The sequence below is a fragment of the Drosophila yakuba genome, chromosome 2R (genome assembly GCF_016746365.2).
Source record: "Drosophila yakuba strain Tai18E2 chromosome 2R, Prin_Dyak_Tai18E2_2.1, whole genome shotgun sequence".
Classification (NCBI taxonomy): Eukaryota; Metazoa; Arthropoda; class Insecta; order Diptera; family Drosophilidae; genus Drosophila; species Drosophila yakuba.
In genome coordinates, this window is record NC_052528.2 from 19,696,971 (window position 1) to 19,709,624 (window position 12,654).

The 12,654-nt window shown below is 47.0% G+C and overlaps 1 pseudogene; it reads left to right on the top strand.

Annotated features, from left to right (window-relative positions):
- The first annotated feature begins 1,357 nt into the window (after positions 1 to 1,357).
- LOC120321058 lies at positions 1,358 to 1,924 on the top strand (annotated as a pseudogene).
- The last annotated feature ends 10,730 nt before the right edge of the window (positions 1,925 to 12,654 follow it).

Sequence of the window (12,654 nt, forward strand, 5' to 3'; positions counted from 1 at the left end):
TTATTATGCAACGCAGTCATTTAATTGGTAACAAATTGTATTGTTTGGGATGGCAGTCGAGTCGAAACGACATTTCTTGCTTGTTTCGTTTGTACGCTTTTACGACTTTCCCAGGAAACGTAGATGGCAGCATCTCTGCCCCTTGCCATCCTGCTGCCTCTCATCTCCACTGCCCCTCATCTCCACCGCTCCACATCTTCAGGAGTGTTCCTACATGAAGCTCTAATGCCGCCTCCCCGCAGGACACGCCTGCTCGGAAAAACAGCTTACACCTGGCTCGACTTTTCCAGCAGCGGTGGGAAAACAAAAAACTTTTGTTATACGGCAAATGTTTGGCTTTTCAACTTTGCCCGCTGCGAATCATTTGGCTGTGCTCCTCTGACTCTGATTCTGAATTCTGAATATGCAAAATATACTCGTACATATTAAACGCTCGTATGACCCGTAATTACAAAGTTAAACCGCCAAAACGGCACATGTAATGCATAAAATAATACTAAGTGCACATGTAACTAGATTAGTTGCATGTTCACTAATTATTTTTACGGCTTTGTGGCTGCTTTTTTCTCTATTACGAACGGCAAGAATCATTTTTGGCGTTCTTTCATAATCAAGAACGGAACCTGATGAATAAATGAGATGTAGTTTAAGAGATGTCCTTTAATCAGAAATAGCTTTCTTGTAAAAATCAAGATATCTGATCGGTTCATAAACAAATATCCAGCATGTGTATACCAATGTTTCACTGTAGCTACACAACTTGATTGCATAACTAGATTCAGTTTCGTTTGTTGAAACTCTCTCTTTTTCGACAGCCTGGGTCCTTTATCGCCGACCAAACAGCTGCTGACATTGAGGTCCTTTCTCCATCCGCCCGCCTCGATTCCATCACATTGCGTTGCCATAACGCTCATTATCGCCATCGCCATTGGAAGTCCAACTGTCGGCAAAATTTCTCTGTGATTGCTGAAAGCCTTTGGCCAAGTTGGCAAACAGGCCGTAATCAGTTGACCTTTTGGCTGTGCGTTTTAAGTTACCGACACCGACCAGCAACAACAAAGTCTATAATTAACTTATAGTCTTACAGGCTACCAATTAGGTGCAGCAGTATGTATTATAATGCGGAATCCCCATTGAATGTTTTATTCCACGTGTATGTGTGGAATATTGTTTTGGAAACGACAAATCCATCTATTGGCTGGCTGGCCATTGTCTTTGGACAATGCCAGCACAATAGATTTTAGAACTAAAACCATTTCCATCTGGCATCCTGTGAAGGGATTGCCAGTGAGCTGAGCAACCTAACAACAGCCAAATATCTCATGCCATCGCTGCTGTCTTGGCACGGCAAGTTGAAATGACATCAAATGCTTTGCCTTCTCGGAAGTGAAATCCACACCTCCATTCCCGGGCAGAAATCTGCCAGCAAGTCGGTGTAAACACCCAGGCATCCTGAGGAGCAAATTGAGATTAATCACAAAACAAACCCGGAGCAAAAAGCTCAAAAGGTGACAAATGCCGGAACAAACAGCGAATGCCGAGAAGGTAACAAATCGATGGGAAATATTTGTAATGCCTGGGCAAACCTCATGATTTGTATGTGTCCACATGTCCAGTTGTATCCACACCATGTGTGTGTGTGTGTATGGGTGTGTGTGTGGCTCTCAAACAGATTTAAGTTCCCTGCAATTGAACAACGGGAGGTGGAACTATGGACATCACCTGGGAGGCGCGGACTGGACACAAATCAATTATGTTGCCACGGGACAAAGGCGAGAGCGTCGAAAAAATAATGCCAATACAAAAGTGCTGGAGTAGGTGGACAGGAGGAGGAGGTGGAGGAGGAGGAGGAGATGGAGGAGGTGGAGAAGCTATCCGAGGACGAAAAGGAACAATGGCTAGCATTGGCAACCTGCTGCGCTAATGCCGGTCTCAGACAAACAAACCCCCCGACGAGTCCCCCACATCGAGAGCCTGAAAAACATGCACAGTAAGAAATAAAGTCCAGTATCTGGATTACTTCAAAAGGTTACGATTTGAACGGAATATGAAACTTCCATGTATGTTTCTCATGTTTTATGGCTTTGAAATTCAGTATTAAAATGATTTGTTGTTTAATTTAATGCCATTTGTTTTTATACTGTAAACTTTAGGGACACTCTAGACTTTTTCCGCAGTGTACAGTCTGTGGCACACGTATGGCGACACGCAGGAGGCGATCTCAAAGGAGCCGAGCAGCCAATTGAAGGAGCTGCGAGGGTCGGAGCCGTTTGCCATATACTGACTATACATTGGACTATGGACTATGGACTCTGGACTCAGGACGGTGGACACTCTATTGGGGGCTTTAGGTAAATTGCTTTTATTGCACACAGTTCGTGTCGGCGTTCGAATTGCACTTAATTTCAATCAGGCGCCCGCTGCTAAGCCACTTCGGCTAATTGTTTGGCTTTTTGGCCCCTTGGTATAGAGCCCCTCTCTGTGTGTGGTGTTTTTTTTGGGTAATCATGCCAATCTGGATGCGGGAATCTCCGGTACTTCAATCTTGAGACGAGAGTGTGGAAGCGCGAGCTAATTTGCAAATGCTGTGCAAGCTGCTAGGTAACACAGCGTCCTCGAGATGAAGGACTCCGTCATCTATAGCCATCTATAGCCTGCTCAGCGCGAGTTAAGCTGGCTTAAAAATCAACTAGAGCTGGGGGGTCGAAGGTCGTGGGGCTATGGGGATGTGGGACTGTGGCACTGAGAGGACATGGAGCTGTGGGTCCGTAAGTAATAAGGAGCAGGGCTTGCGTGCCATCCTGCAATGCTCCGAAATTAATTGTAGTGGCTGCTGCGCACTTTATAATTTCACTCGGCGCTACTGTATATCATTAGCCCTCGGTACACTGCCACTAAGCCGTGGCTCTTCGCCGACTCGAAAGTCAATCTTCTGCGGCTAATGGAAGTTGCTTGTTGTGGGAGTTCTTAGCTCATGCCACTCATCTTGCCCCAACTCCCGCATAGTTGCATACTTTGAGGCGCGTGGCCTGGCAACGCATCAATAACGCGTATCCGCCCCGTATTCAGATTACGCTTCTCTGAAATCCAAAACGCGACGCACAGAGTGCCGCGCCATCACTCCAGCACTTTTAGTGAGCTCAAGTGAGCCTTGTGCCTCCAGAGCTTCAAAGGCGGCGGCAAACCAAGAGGCAAACCCAGAGTCAAACCCGATTCCCATATGGCTGGCGACTGTGTGACCTCATTTTCAAATCGAAAAACTCAGCCAGCGCAAAGCCCCAAAGGATGCTCGATCTACTTGGATTTAATAAAGTTACAAAACCCAGAGAGAAACGCCCAGCATATGGAGCTAGTGGGTTTCGGGCATGGCTCGGCCCAGACGACTGGCTTGGCCCCAGAGGTTTCCGGTCAGGAGTGGAGCTGCCTCGGTTTCAGGTTGAAGCCAAGCCGCCATTGAAGCGGCAACAATAAGTAAATTAAAACTAGAGCTAGAAGAGCTGCATGCCGCACGCGCTTTGAATACGTTTAAGGCGAGTAAATTAAAACAAGAGAGAACGCTATAGTCGAGTTCCCCGACTATCTGATACCCGTTACTCAGCTAGTGGAAGTGCGAAGGAGGTCTTCAACACCGACAGTTTTTGGCGGTTTGTGGGCGTTAGAGTGGGCGTGGCAAAAAGTGTTTTGGCAAATCGATAGAAATTTACAAGACTAATACAAAAATGAAAAAATATCAAAACATTTTTCAAAAGTGTGGGCGTGGCAGCTTTAGGCGGTTTGTGGGCGTTAGAGTGGGCGTGACAAAAAGTTTTTTGACAAATCGATACAAATTTACAACACCAATACAAAAATGAAAAAATATTAAAACATTTTTCAAAAGTGTGGGCGTGGCAGTTTTGGGCGGTTTGTGGGCGTTAGAGTGGGCGTGGCAGCATGATTCGACAAACTTGCGCTGCGTCTATGTCCCTGGAATCTGTATGCTTAGTCTCAACTTTCTAGCTTTTGTAGTTCCTGAGATCTCGACGTTCATACGGACAGACAGACGGACAGACGGACGGACAGACGGACAGACGGACAGACGGACGGACAGACGGACATGGCCAAATCGACTCGGCTATTGATCCTGATCAAGAATATATATACTTTATATGGTCGGAAACGCTTCCTTCTGCCTGTTACATACTTTTCAACGAATCTAGTATACCCTTTTACTCTACGAGTAACGGGTATAATGAAGCATGGCGGAATGATTTTTACACTTGCCACCCCTTGCGCTGAGGGTTAGGCTAGGGCCGAGGAGGGGGAGGTGGTTCTGGGGTCCTGAGGTCCTGGGGTCCTGGGGTCACAGGCACATCCACTTGTCGTTCACGCATCCGCACGCACAGCTGGCGGGGCAGCAGACTGGCGCCAAAAACTGTGGCTGACTTCACAGATTTCGCGCGACGATGCTGTGACTTCAGTTTTACACTCGGAAAAAAGGGGTATAGCATACGCTATATTGGAGTTAAAAGATGAAAAGAACTTTACATAAGTAACTAGTATAACTCTGCTTTGCATGTACAATATTATATCATTATATTTGTTGGACACTCAAATCAACAATGTACTACAATATACGAATATGCTTCCCCGAGTGAAGTAATGAGACATGAGGCAGGAGGAACTGGAAGCTGGGATGTGGCACTGGCACTGGAACCCGGCTGGCTGGACGTTCCTGCTCGTTAGTGCCGCCAGAGCGTCGCAGGCACAGTGTGGGTGCTCCAACTATAGCTCCAGCCCAGCAGCGGTCCAGTTCCTGTTCACCTCCATGGCCATGTCGAGATGTGACCCACTGTGTGTCTGGTTGTGTGTGTGTGTGTGTGTGTGTGTGTGTGGATGACATGTTTCTGTGCTCCGCTGACATGCCGCAGTCATCGTTGGCGCCAGCTCATCAACTAGCCCAGTCCCTCCACGGTTATCCTGGCAACGCGCTGATCCTTGGGGAGTGTAGATGGGGGGCGGGGTATACTGGCAAGTGTCATTTTGGGGGTTGCTCCTGGCTGTTTTGTTTTTACTTGTCGCCGCATTATAAAAAATAGAGAAAAGCCAACAGCAACATGCTCCATATGGAGGCTTTGGTGCGACACAGCGCCATGCCACGACCCTTGTCAGCTGGAGGCGGAGTAAGTGGAGGTGGAGAACTCCTGGCGGGGATGGTGACTGGGACAGACGCTTGTGCCACCACCCGCTGGTGAACTCTGCTCGTTTTCATAATCGGGCGGTAATTGTACACCAATTTGACTTATGAATATAAATTAACTGCGAAACGTGCGACAGAGTCATGTGCCACTGTCCTTATCCATCTCTTTCTGTCTCCCAGAGTTCCTGGCGTTGCATGAATGAATGAATGGACATACGTATGAGTATATATATAGATAGTGGCAACGGAGCTGTCTAGATCATTATACAATATTGTGGACAATTGAGATTATTGCTCTTTGACAGCGGGAAGTATTCAAAGGCCAAATCCCTTGCATGTCGGAATGGAAGCGACGAGGAGATAATAATTCTTTTGAATTTGAGGGATTAGGGAAACACTTTCGTATAGGTACTGCAATAAGTAAGCTATCAAATAAGCCAAGCAAAACATACAAAATTCGCTAATAGATTTATTTAAGCTATTTATAATACCACTTTACAATTACTGGGATTTTAGTATTACTTTTTCGTTCACTCTTTGCAGTCAATCATCATCAGACAGAAGAGTCCATTTACATTCACGATTAGCAACTTCATTTTGGCATGACACATGCCTGGCACAAGTCCACCAGATTGGCACATCTTTCCGCGCTAACTGCATTATGTATACGCCATCAGTGAACTAAGAAAAAAGAAATCCCCCGAAAGTAATTACACTCAGCCAGTTGTCCAATCGAACGACGAATATCTGGGCGGGATAACACATGTAATTGCCTCAAATTGTCGCAGTGTCCATTTCTGGACACGCCAGCTAAGCCAGTCAAGCTAGCCAGCTGCTCCAGTACATCTATGTATGTAGCTTCATCCGGCTTGGCCAAAAAGAAATGGAAAAGTACGGACACACCGAGAGAGATTTGCATTCGTAACTCGATTTGCGGTGTGAGCTCTCATCGCCACTCTCAGTCGGTTGCCCAGGATCCTGTGGCATGCAAAATGACAGCATCATATGGGGCAGAATGGTATGGCAGACAAGGGGCTAGAAGTAGGAGCAGGAGTAGAAGCAGGAGGCTGGCCAGGACATAGATATATGTGACTGGAAAAGAAGGAAGCGCCAGCGAGTGTGTGTGCCGACGCTTCGTATAAATCAAGAAAGCCAATTTATATTTGGTATATGGCCCATTAAATGAAATCTTATGAAGTTCGGATGACAATTACATGAATAATTACATGAAAGGGTAGACGCGAGCGTGTCTGCTTAGATTTTCCGACACCAACCACCCACCCACTACAAAGACTTGGAGGACGTGGGTGGAAGTGCCATCCGACCATGCGACCATGCGGCCACCATGTGACCATGGAACCAAGTGGCAGTCTGAGCCCGAGTCTGGCTTTCTGTATTATTTATGTCGCGCACACGCATACCGCAGAAACCGAGCAAGGATATACAATTGCACTTAAAGCCTGCTCCATATGTGGCGGCACACCATTCGCCTTTTGCTTTGCTCCCGGACACTAGCTGTAACTCAATCCGGTTGGGTGTGGGCTAGGCGGATTCTGTTGGCTTGTCAGCGTTGTGTATACGCCCCGTTGCCAGCCTCTGGTTTGGCTTCATGCTCAGCATGCTGTGGAACCCTATAGTGTCCTTCTATTCCAGCAGCACTTGAAATGCGTTTCATTTACAATTTCCTTCCTCGTCTCTTATGCGACCGACGTGCGGCACACAATGGCACACAAAGTGCAGCTCCAGCTCCAGCACCAGCTCCAGGAAGCGGGTACCGTGTTCACTTTGGCTTTCATGTCATTGTTATATGCTTATTGTGCCCATTGATGCCATTTCCCTCCTGCTCCCTCCTCTCTCCTGCCGCCTGTTGCACCCTCTTGGCCATATTCGTGGCATTTTTTTTTCCACGGCGGCTTCCCGTTTGCCGTTAAAACCATTTGGCTGCAATCGCAATCGAATCACGGCGGCTGTAAAAAGATGCAAATGGCAACAAACCAAAAGAAATGCACCCACCTAGACAGGAGTCACAACGGCATGCCCATGCCCCATCTGCATATCAAATCGATAGGGACACGCCAGCTGCGACACTGCACAAAAAGTTGCGCAAATACCCAGAACTCAGCACTATAATCCAACATAGTATGCAGATTGTTGAATCAGTAGGCTGTTTTCCCATACAACTTTGCAAAGAAAAACACATACAAATTATGCTCCCTTTAAAGTAGAACCATATACGCTTTAAAGGATACGCGTGCTTAAATCTCGGTGTATGCATATTAGAGCGACGGAGAGGAGAACGCCAAAGAGGAGCAGCTGTTGCCAGATGGGCGTGTAAATGTGTTTAATGCCAGACAGAGGCTGCCAGGGGAGTTCCCTTTCGACCTCCTGCCACCCGAATCGCGTCATAAACAAAGTGGCGGCAACGGCGACGGCAACTGGGACGGATGGGTGGTGGACCAGTGGGCGGTGGTGGAGTCAGTGGGTGGCGAATGGCATCGGCATCGCACAAAAGTAGGCCAAACACTCACAGACAGAAACGCACACACACACACACATATGCAGCAGCACACACATACATTCACCCACACCCAGGAAAAATCGTGGATATCTCGACTGGATCGAGTCCTGAGTCCTGTTGCTTGTTGCTGCTCGTTGATGCCCGCTTTGTCCGCGGCCTCAACAAGTTTATTTAATTTTTCCTGCGGCTCCGGACAAGGATTTGATTTATGATTGTGTTGAAGATTACCGAAAAGACCTGCTTGTATCGTCGTGAGTCCTTGGAGAAAAGAAAGCCGTAAGCTGAAAGACTTTCTCTGTTGAGGAAGCTCGTCTTTCATCGCAAAATGTGTTCTAAGTGAGGCAAAGCCACTGGAAAACATCTACATATAGCGGAACATGTTGACTTGCTTTCCAAATCCTTTATACATAACATATATAGTATATCTAAAAATATTTTTAGAACACATATCTAACTTTTTCCGTTTCGACATTACATGTTTAATTCATATTTATGGCTCATAAAACTCTATCTTTCTTTTAGTGTCGCGACTCTTGAGTATCATCAAGGAAATTCGCTTCGAGGAAAAACGCGTGAAAATGGAAAGCAGGAGTGAAAGGTAAAAGGTAAAAGGATAACGAAAGATGGAATTTCAATGTGCAGAAGTGTGAGAAGTAAATTGGATAACCAGCTATACAACGAGCTAATGCGGGTATGAAAAATAGTTTTGCTTGCCGGAAATACTGGCAACTAGCATAGAAGTATAATTAGTTTTTTAAAAAGCAATCTATTTGGCACAGTAAAGATCGCTTAAGGTTAATCGATCGTGGTTAATTATCCTTTCAGAACTTTTACCCACCACTTGCACACAGCCGGCTAATTGCTTTTGCCGCAACTTCTTTTGCCACTCCATTGCGAAGATCCTGCAGCTAGCAAACACTCCACCTCCCCCTCAACCACCTGCACGCTTCGCATCTCCAGTTGCAGCCACAAGTTGTGGCAAATTAAAGTCGCTTAGCAAACTTCGATGGCTTTGGCAGCAACAAGTTTTCGCAAGGACTCCACTGCGGAAAAACTAAACTCATTGCCGGATACATCCATCCAGATGCCGTGGGTGTGGGTCTTCTATGTGTCGCTTCGTTCGCAAAGTTATGCAGACTCGCCTCCAAAGCAGGCACAAACAATTGACTTCTGAGCATCGACTGAGTCGCTCTGTCTGTCTCCAGCTCCTCCAGTTCCTCCTGCAGCTGCTCCATCTCTTTTTTCTCGTTTTTTTCCTGCATCCTTGAGGTCCTTGTAGTTGGGCTGCCTTTGGCCCGGCTAAGTAAAAGGCAGAGAGCCAACATATGAGACATACTTGTTACTACAGCTCAAAGACTCGCAACAACCGCACCACCTTGCCACCCCACCACATTGCCATCTCTTACCTTGCACCACATACGTATGGCATATGGAGTAGGGATGGGCCGACCGCACTTTAAATGCCAGCTCCGCCCCTCTTGTCTTGTTTTTTCTGGTTTTTGTTTTTACAGCTTCTTTAATATATGTTAGGCAAAGCGAAGAAAAAATCTAAAGTAAAACCTCTAGACGTTGGAAAACGAAGTTTGGAATACACTTACATCAAAGTAAATCAAAGATCACATAAAAAAATACCAAGCATCTTTATATTAAAAAAGTGATTAGGGATTATATAACAAGTCTAAAACATGCTTATATATCTTACGTACTACAAGCCAGTTTCCTAAAGTAATGGTCATTTCCATCGACTGATCGTGTAACTTATATAACTTATTTAAATAAATATTGATCGTATTCTTCCGAACCCAAAACACAACCCTCATAGATGATGAACGTACTTCCATCTAGGGTATAATTAAGCATAATAATAAGTAGACGAGCGGCGACCAAAGCTCCAAGCAGCTCCCAACACACCCGCAGGCACAGCCAAGCCAAAGCCAAGGCAGCAGATCCTACTCCAACTCCAGATTCAGCTCCAGCTTCAGTTGCCAGCAGTTCAGTTTTTTGCCAGAGCTGCTTTTGCAGTTCGAGGAAAGCTGGGAAAAAAGCGTCGCTGGCTGCCCTGTATTTCGTATTATTATTACTCACAATCGCACTGCCTCATCTTGCCTCTCTCTCTCCGCCGGCCAGTGCGCTCTCGCTCGCACTTGGTAGCCGACTGTTGCTTTTTCCTGCTGCTTGTTGCTTCACTTGTTGGCTAAAATCGCGCATGCGCACTGTGGGCGGCGGCAATAACAGTCGCTTAAATTGAATCCACACACACCCAGCCCACCACCCCCACGTGTATCCAATCCATACACACACACACACACCCGTGTGTGTTACAGGTGGGTGGCATTGGCGCCTGCAACAAATGCAAGCGGCTGGTTGCGATTTTTTGTGGTGCCTCACAGGAGGTCAAGTGCTGCCCGCCCTCGATTTTCCATCAACTGGTTGCCGTTGTGGATTCCATTTTCCGGCAGCAGCTGCGACTGCGACTGAGGCAGCGACTGCGACAGAGGCAGCGACTGCGGCAATGGCAGCGACGGCGACTTGGACTGCGGCAGCAGCCTCAACAGGCTGAAACGCTTTTCATCCCTTTTGGTGTACCGTCACCGCGCCCAAGTTGCCATAGATACCAATTGTGGGGGGAACCACCCACTGACATCCACTGCTATCCACTACCATCCACCCGCGCTGCTCCACCAGCACCCACAACCACCCCACATTTGTACCGCCTGGCTTCGCCGGAAGGTGACGTCGACGGCGGCTGCGGCAGCGGCGGACCGGCGTTACCTAGACTTGCTGCCCGATAAATTATCAAACTTCATAACAGTCACAGTCTGACTGCCAACGGTTCTGGTTCCGCTCCTCCAAGCCAACTAAGCTATCAACTAAGAAAAGCCAGTGTGTTGTCCTCAAAAGTATGCCTCAAATCGAAGTCTATCAGCGGTGGCCCCAATGGTTATAATATATCCAGCCAAAAAACCCAAGTTCGAGTGCCTCTTCGCAGCGGGGCGATGATAAGTCGCAGCTGACAACGTGGCGTATACGCAACGCCAGTGCCATATGGAGACGCGCTGTTTCGCAGACAAGGAGAAGCCGGTTGGACGAGAATGGGGGCCCACCATATGGTCGGGTAAGTAGATAGTACTCACGTTATTGCCACCGCTTTTATCGTATTAAATAATAAATGCCAGCCCGCTTATCGCACCTACGAAGGAAGCGGAAGTGAGCTGCCCCCCAAAAACAAAAAAAATAACAAGCAGGGGGTGCAATTGGTTGAGGCACACAGAAAACAGAAATGCCAGCATATGGCAGCTGAATTTATGGCACAGATGAAGGCGTGTAAGGATAAAAAGGAAAAGAGTCAAAGTCAGAGTAAGCTGACACCCAAAAATGCCAAACAAATCAAGCTGCAAATTGAATTGCACCGAAACCTTGGCCACAAGCAATTTGACATGTTCTGCTCCTTCCGTTTCCCACATGTCCATGCAACAGTGCCAGTGTATGGGTGTGTGTGTCTAGGTGTGCATGTGTGTGTGTGTGAGTGTGTATGTGTGTGATTGATCGTAGTGATATATCGCCGACTGGCGGCAGTGCTAACACCTAGACGTCAACTTTAATTAATGTCCTCCGGAGGAGTGCGGATAGTGCCAGGATTGGTCTTTGTCCGCCTGACATGGGTTGTGGTCGAATTTAATTTCGTTTAAATTAAAAAGACCATCAGGCAGGCAGAGGAGAGGAGAGTAGGGGAGAGGGTTGTGTGCCTTTGGTGTTGGTTTAGTGACAGATAAGCCATAAACAAGGAATTGAAACCCAACACCTGTTGATAACCCATACGACCGCCAGCCAACCAGTCAGCCAGCCAACCAAACAGCCAGCCTCGTCGGCCTCATTAATTGCGCTAAACAAACAGGAAAACGAAGGCAACGAATGTTGTGCTGCAGGAGGACGAAGGTGGATGAAGGTGGATGAAGGTGGATGAAGGTGCCAGTGGTGCTAGTGAAGCAACTGAAGCCCAACGAAGGCCAGTTACTGGGTGCAGCAGTGACTGCTCTGCCATTTGCCCTGGGCTGGCTTGGAAAATTTATGACCAGCTCATATGCAGCCGGATGGCAAGGACGGAGCCAAGGAGTCAGACACTCTGCAAGGACCAACGGCAGAAGTGCAGCAGATATTGACTTTTTATGCTGACTGCAGGGCAATAAAAAGAGGGAAATTATTTACCTCTCGGCTTATGCCACAGACAGCAAACACATGCCAGTGTGAGTGGGTGTGTGTGACGGTGTTTGAGGGTGTGTGAGGGTATGTGAGGGTGTGTGAGGGTGTGCGTGTGGGTGGGGCCAGGATTGGAAGTCATTCAGCCGAAGAGTCGAATCTAATCCCAAAATACAGCTTAGCTTTAATGGTCTCAAATTTAAATATTGAAGTTGGCAGGCAGCGATAAAAGGAAGCAAGTCAGACGTCTAGAAGGCGCTCATAATTCGTAATTGAACTGATGGTAAGTGATAGAAATCGTTACTACGTGCTCTGGATGCCACGTAAATCCCTTACGGAAGTCTTCACGATTGAGTACAATAAAATTCCATTAAATGCCAGCCATGCCGTGCAGTAATCCGCCTCCAATTAACCGACCCATCTATTCACAAGTTTTACCCCATCCCCGACATTTGAACATTTATTTCCATACAGCGGCGACTTTTAGCACGGCGGACAACGCTGCGTATGCTTAATCTGCGCTTATGCCCCGCCAGGCGATGTAAGTGAGCTGCTGCGGGTAAGTATCCCACCAAGATTATGGCTTATAAATACGTACATATATGAACGGCCATTGGGCGGCAATATCATAGCAATATCTATAAAGCCATCGATAGTTACTTCTTTCCATCTTTTTTTTTAACTTTTTCCGATGACATGTGAAAACATCAAAATTGTTTTTAAAAAGGCAAAAGTAAAGCTTTCAGCCAGTCAGAAACATTAA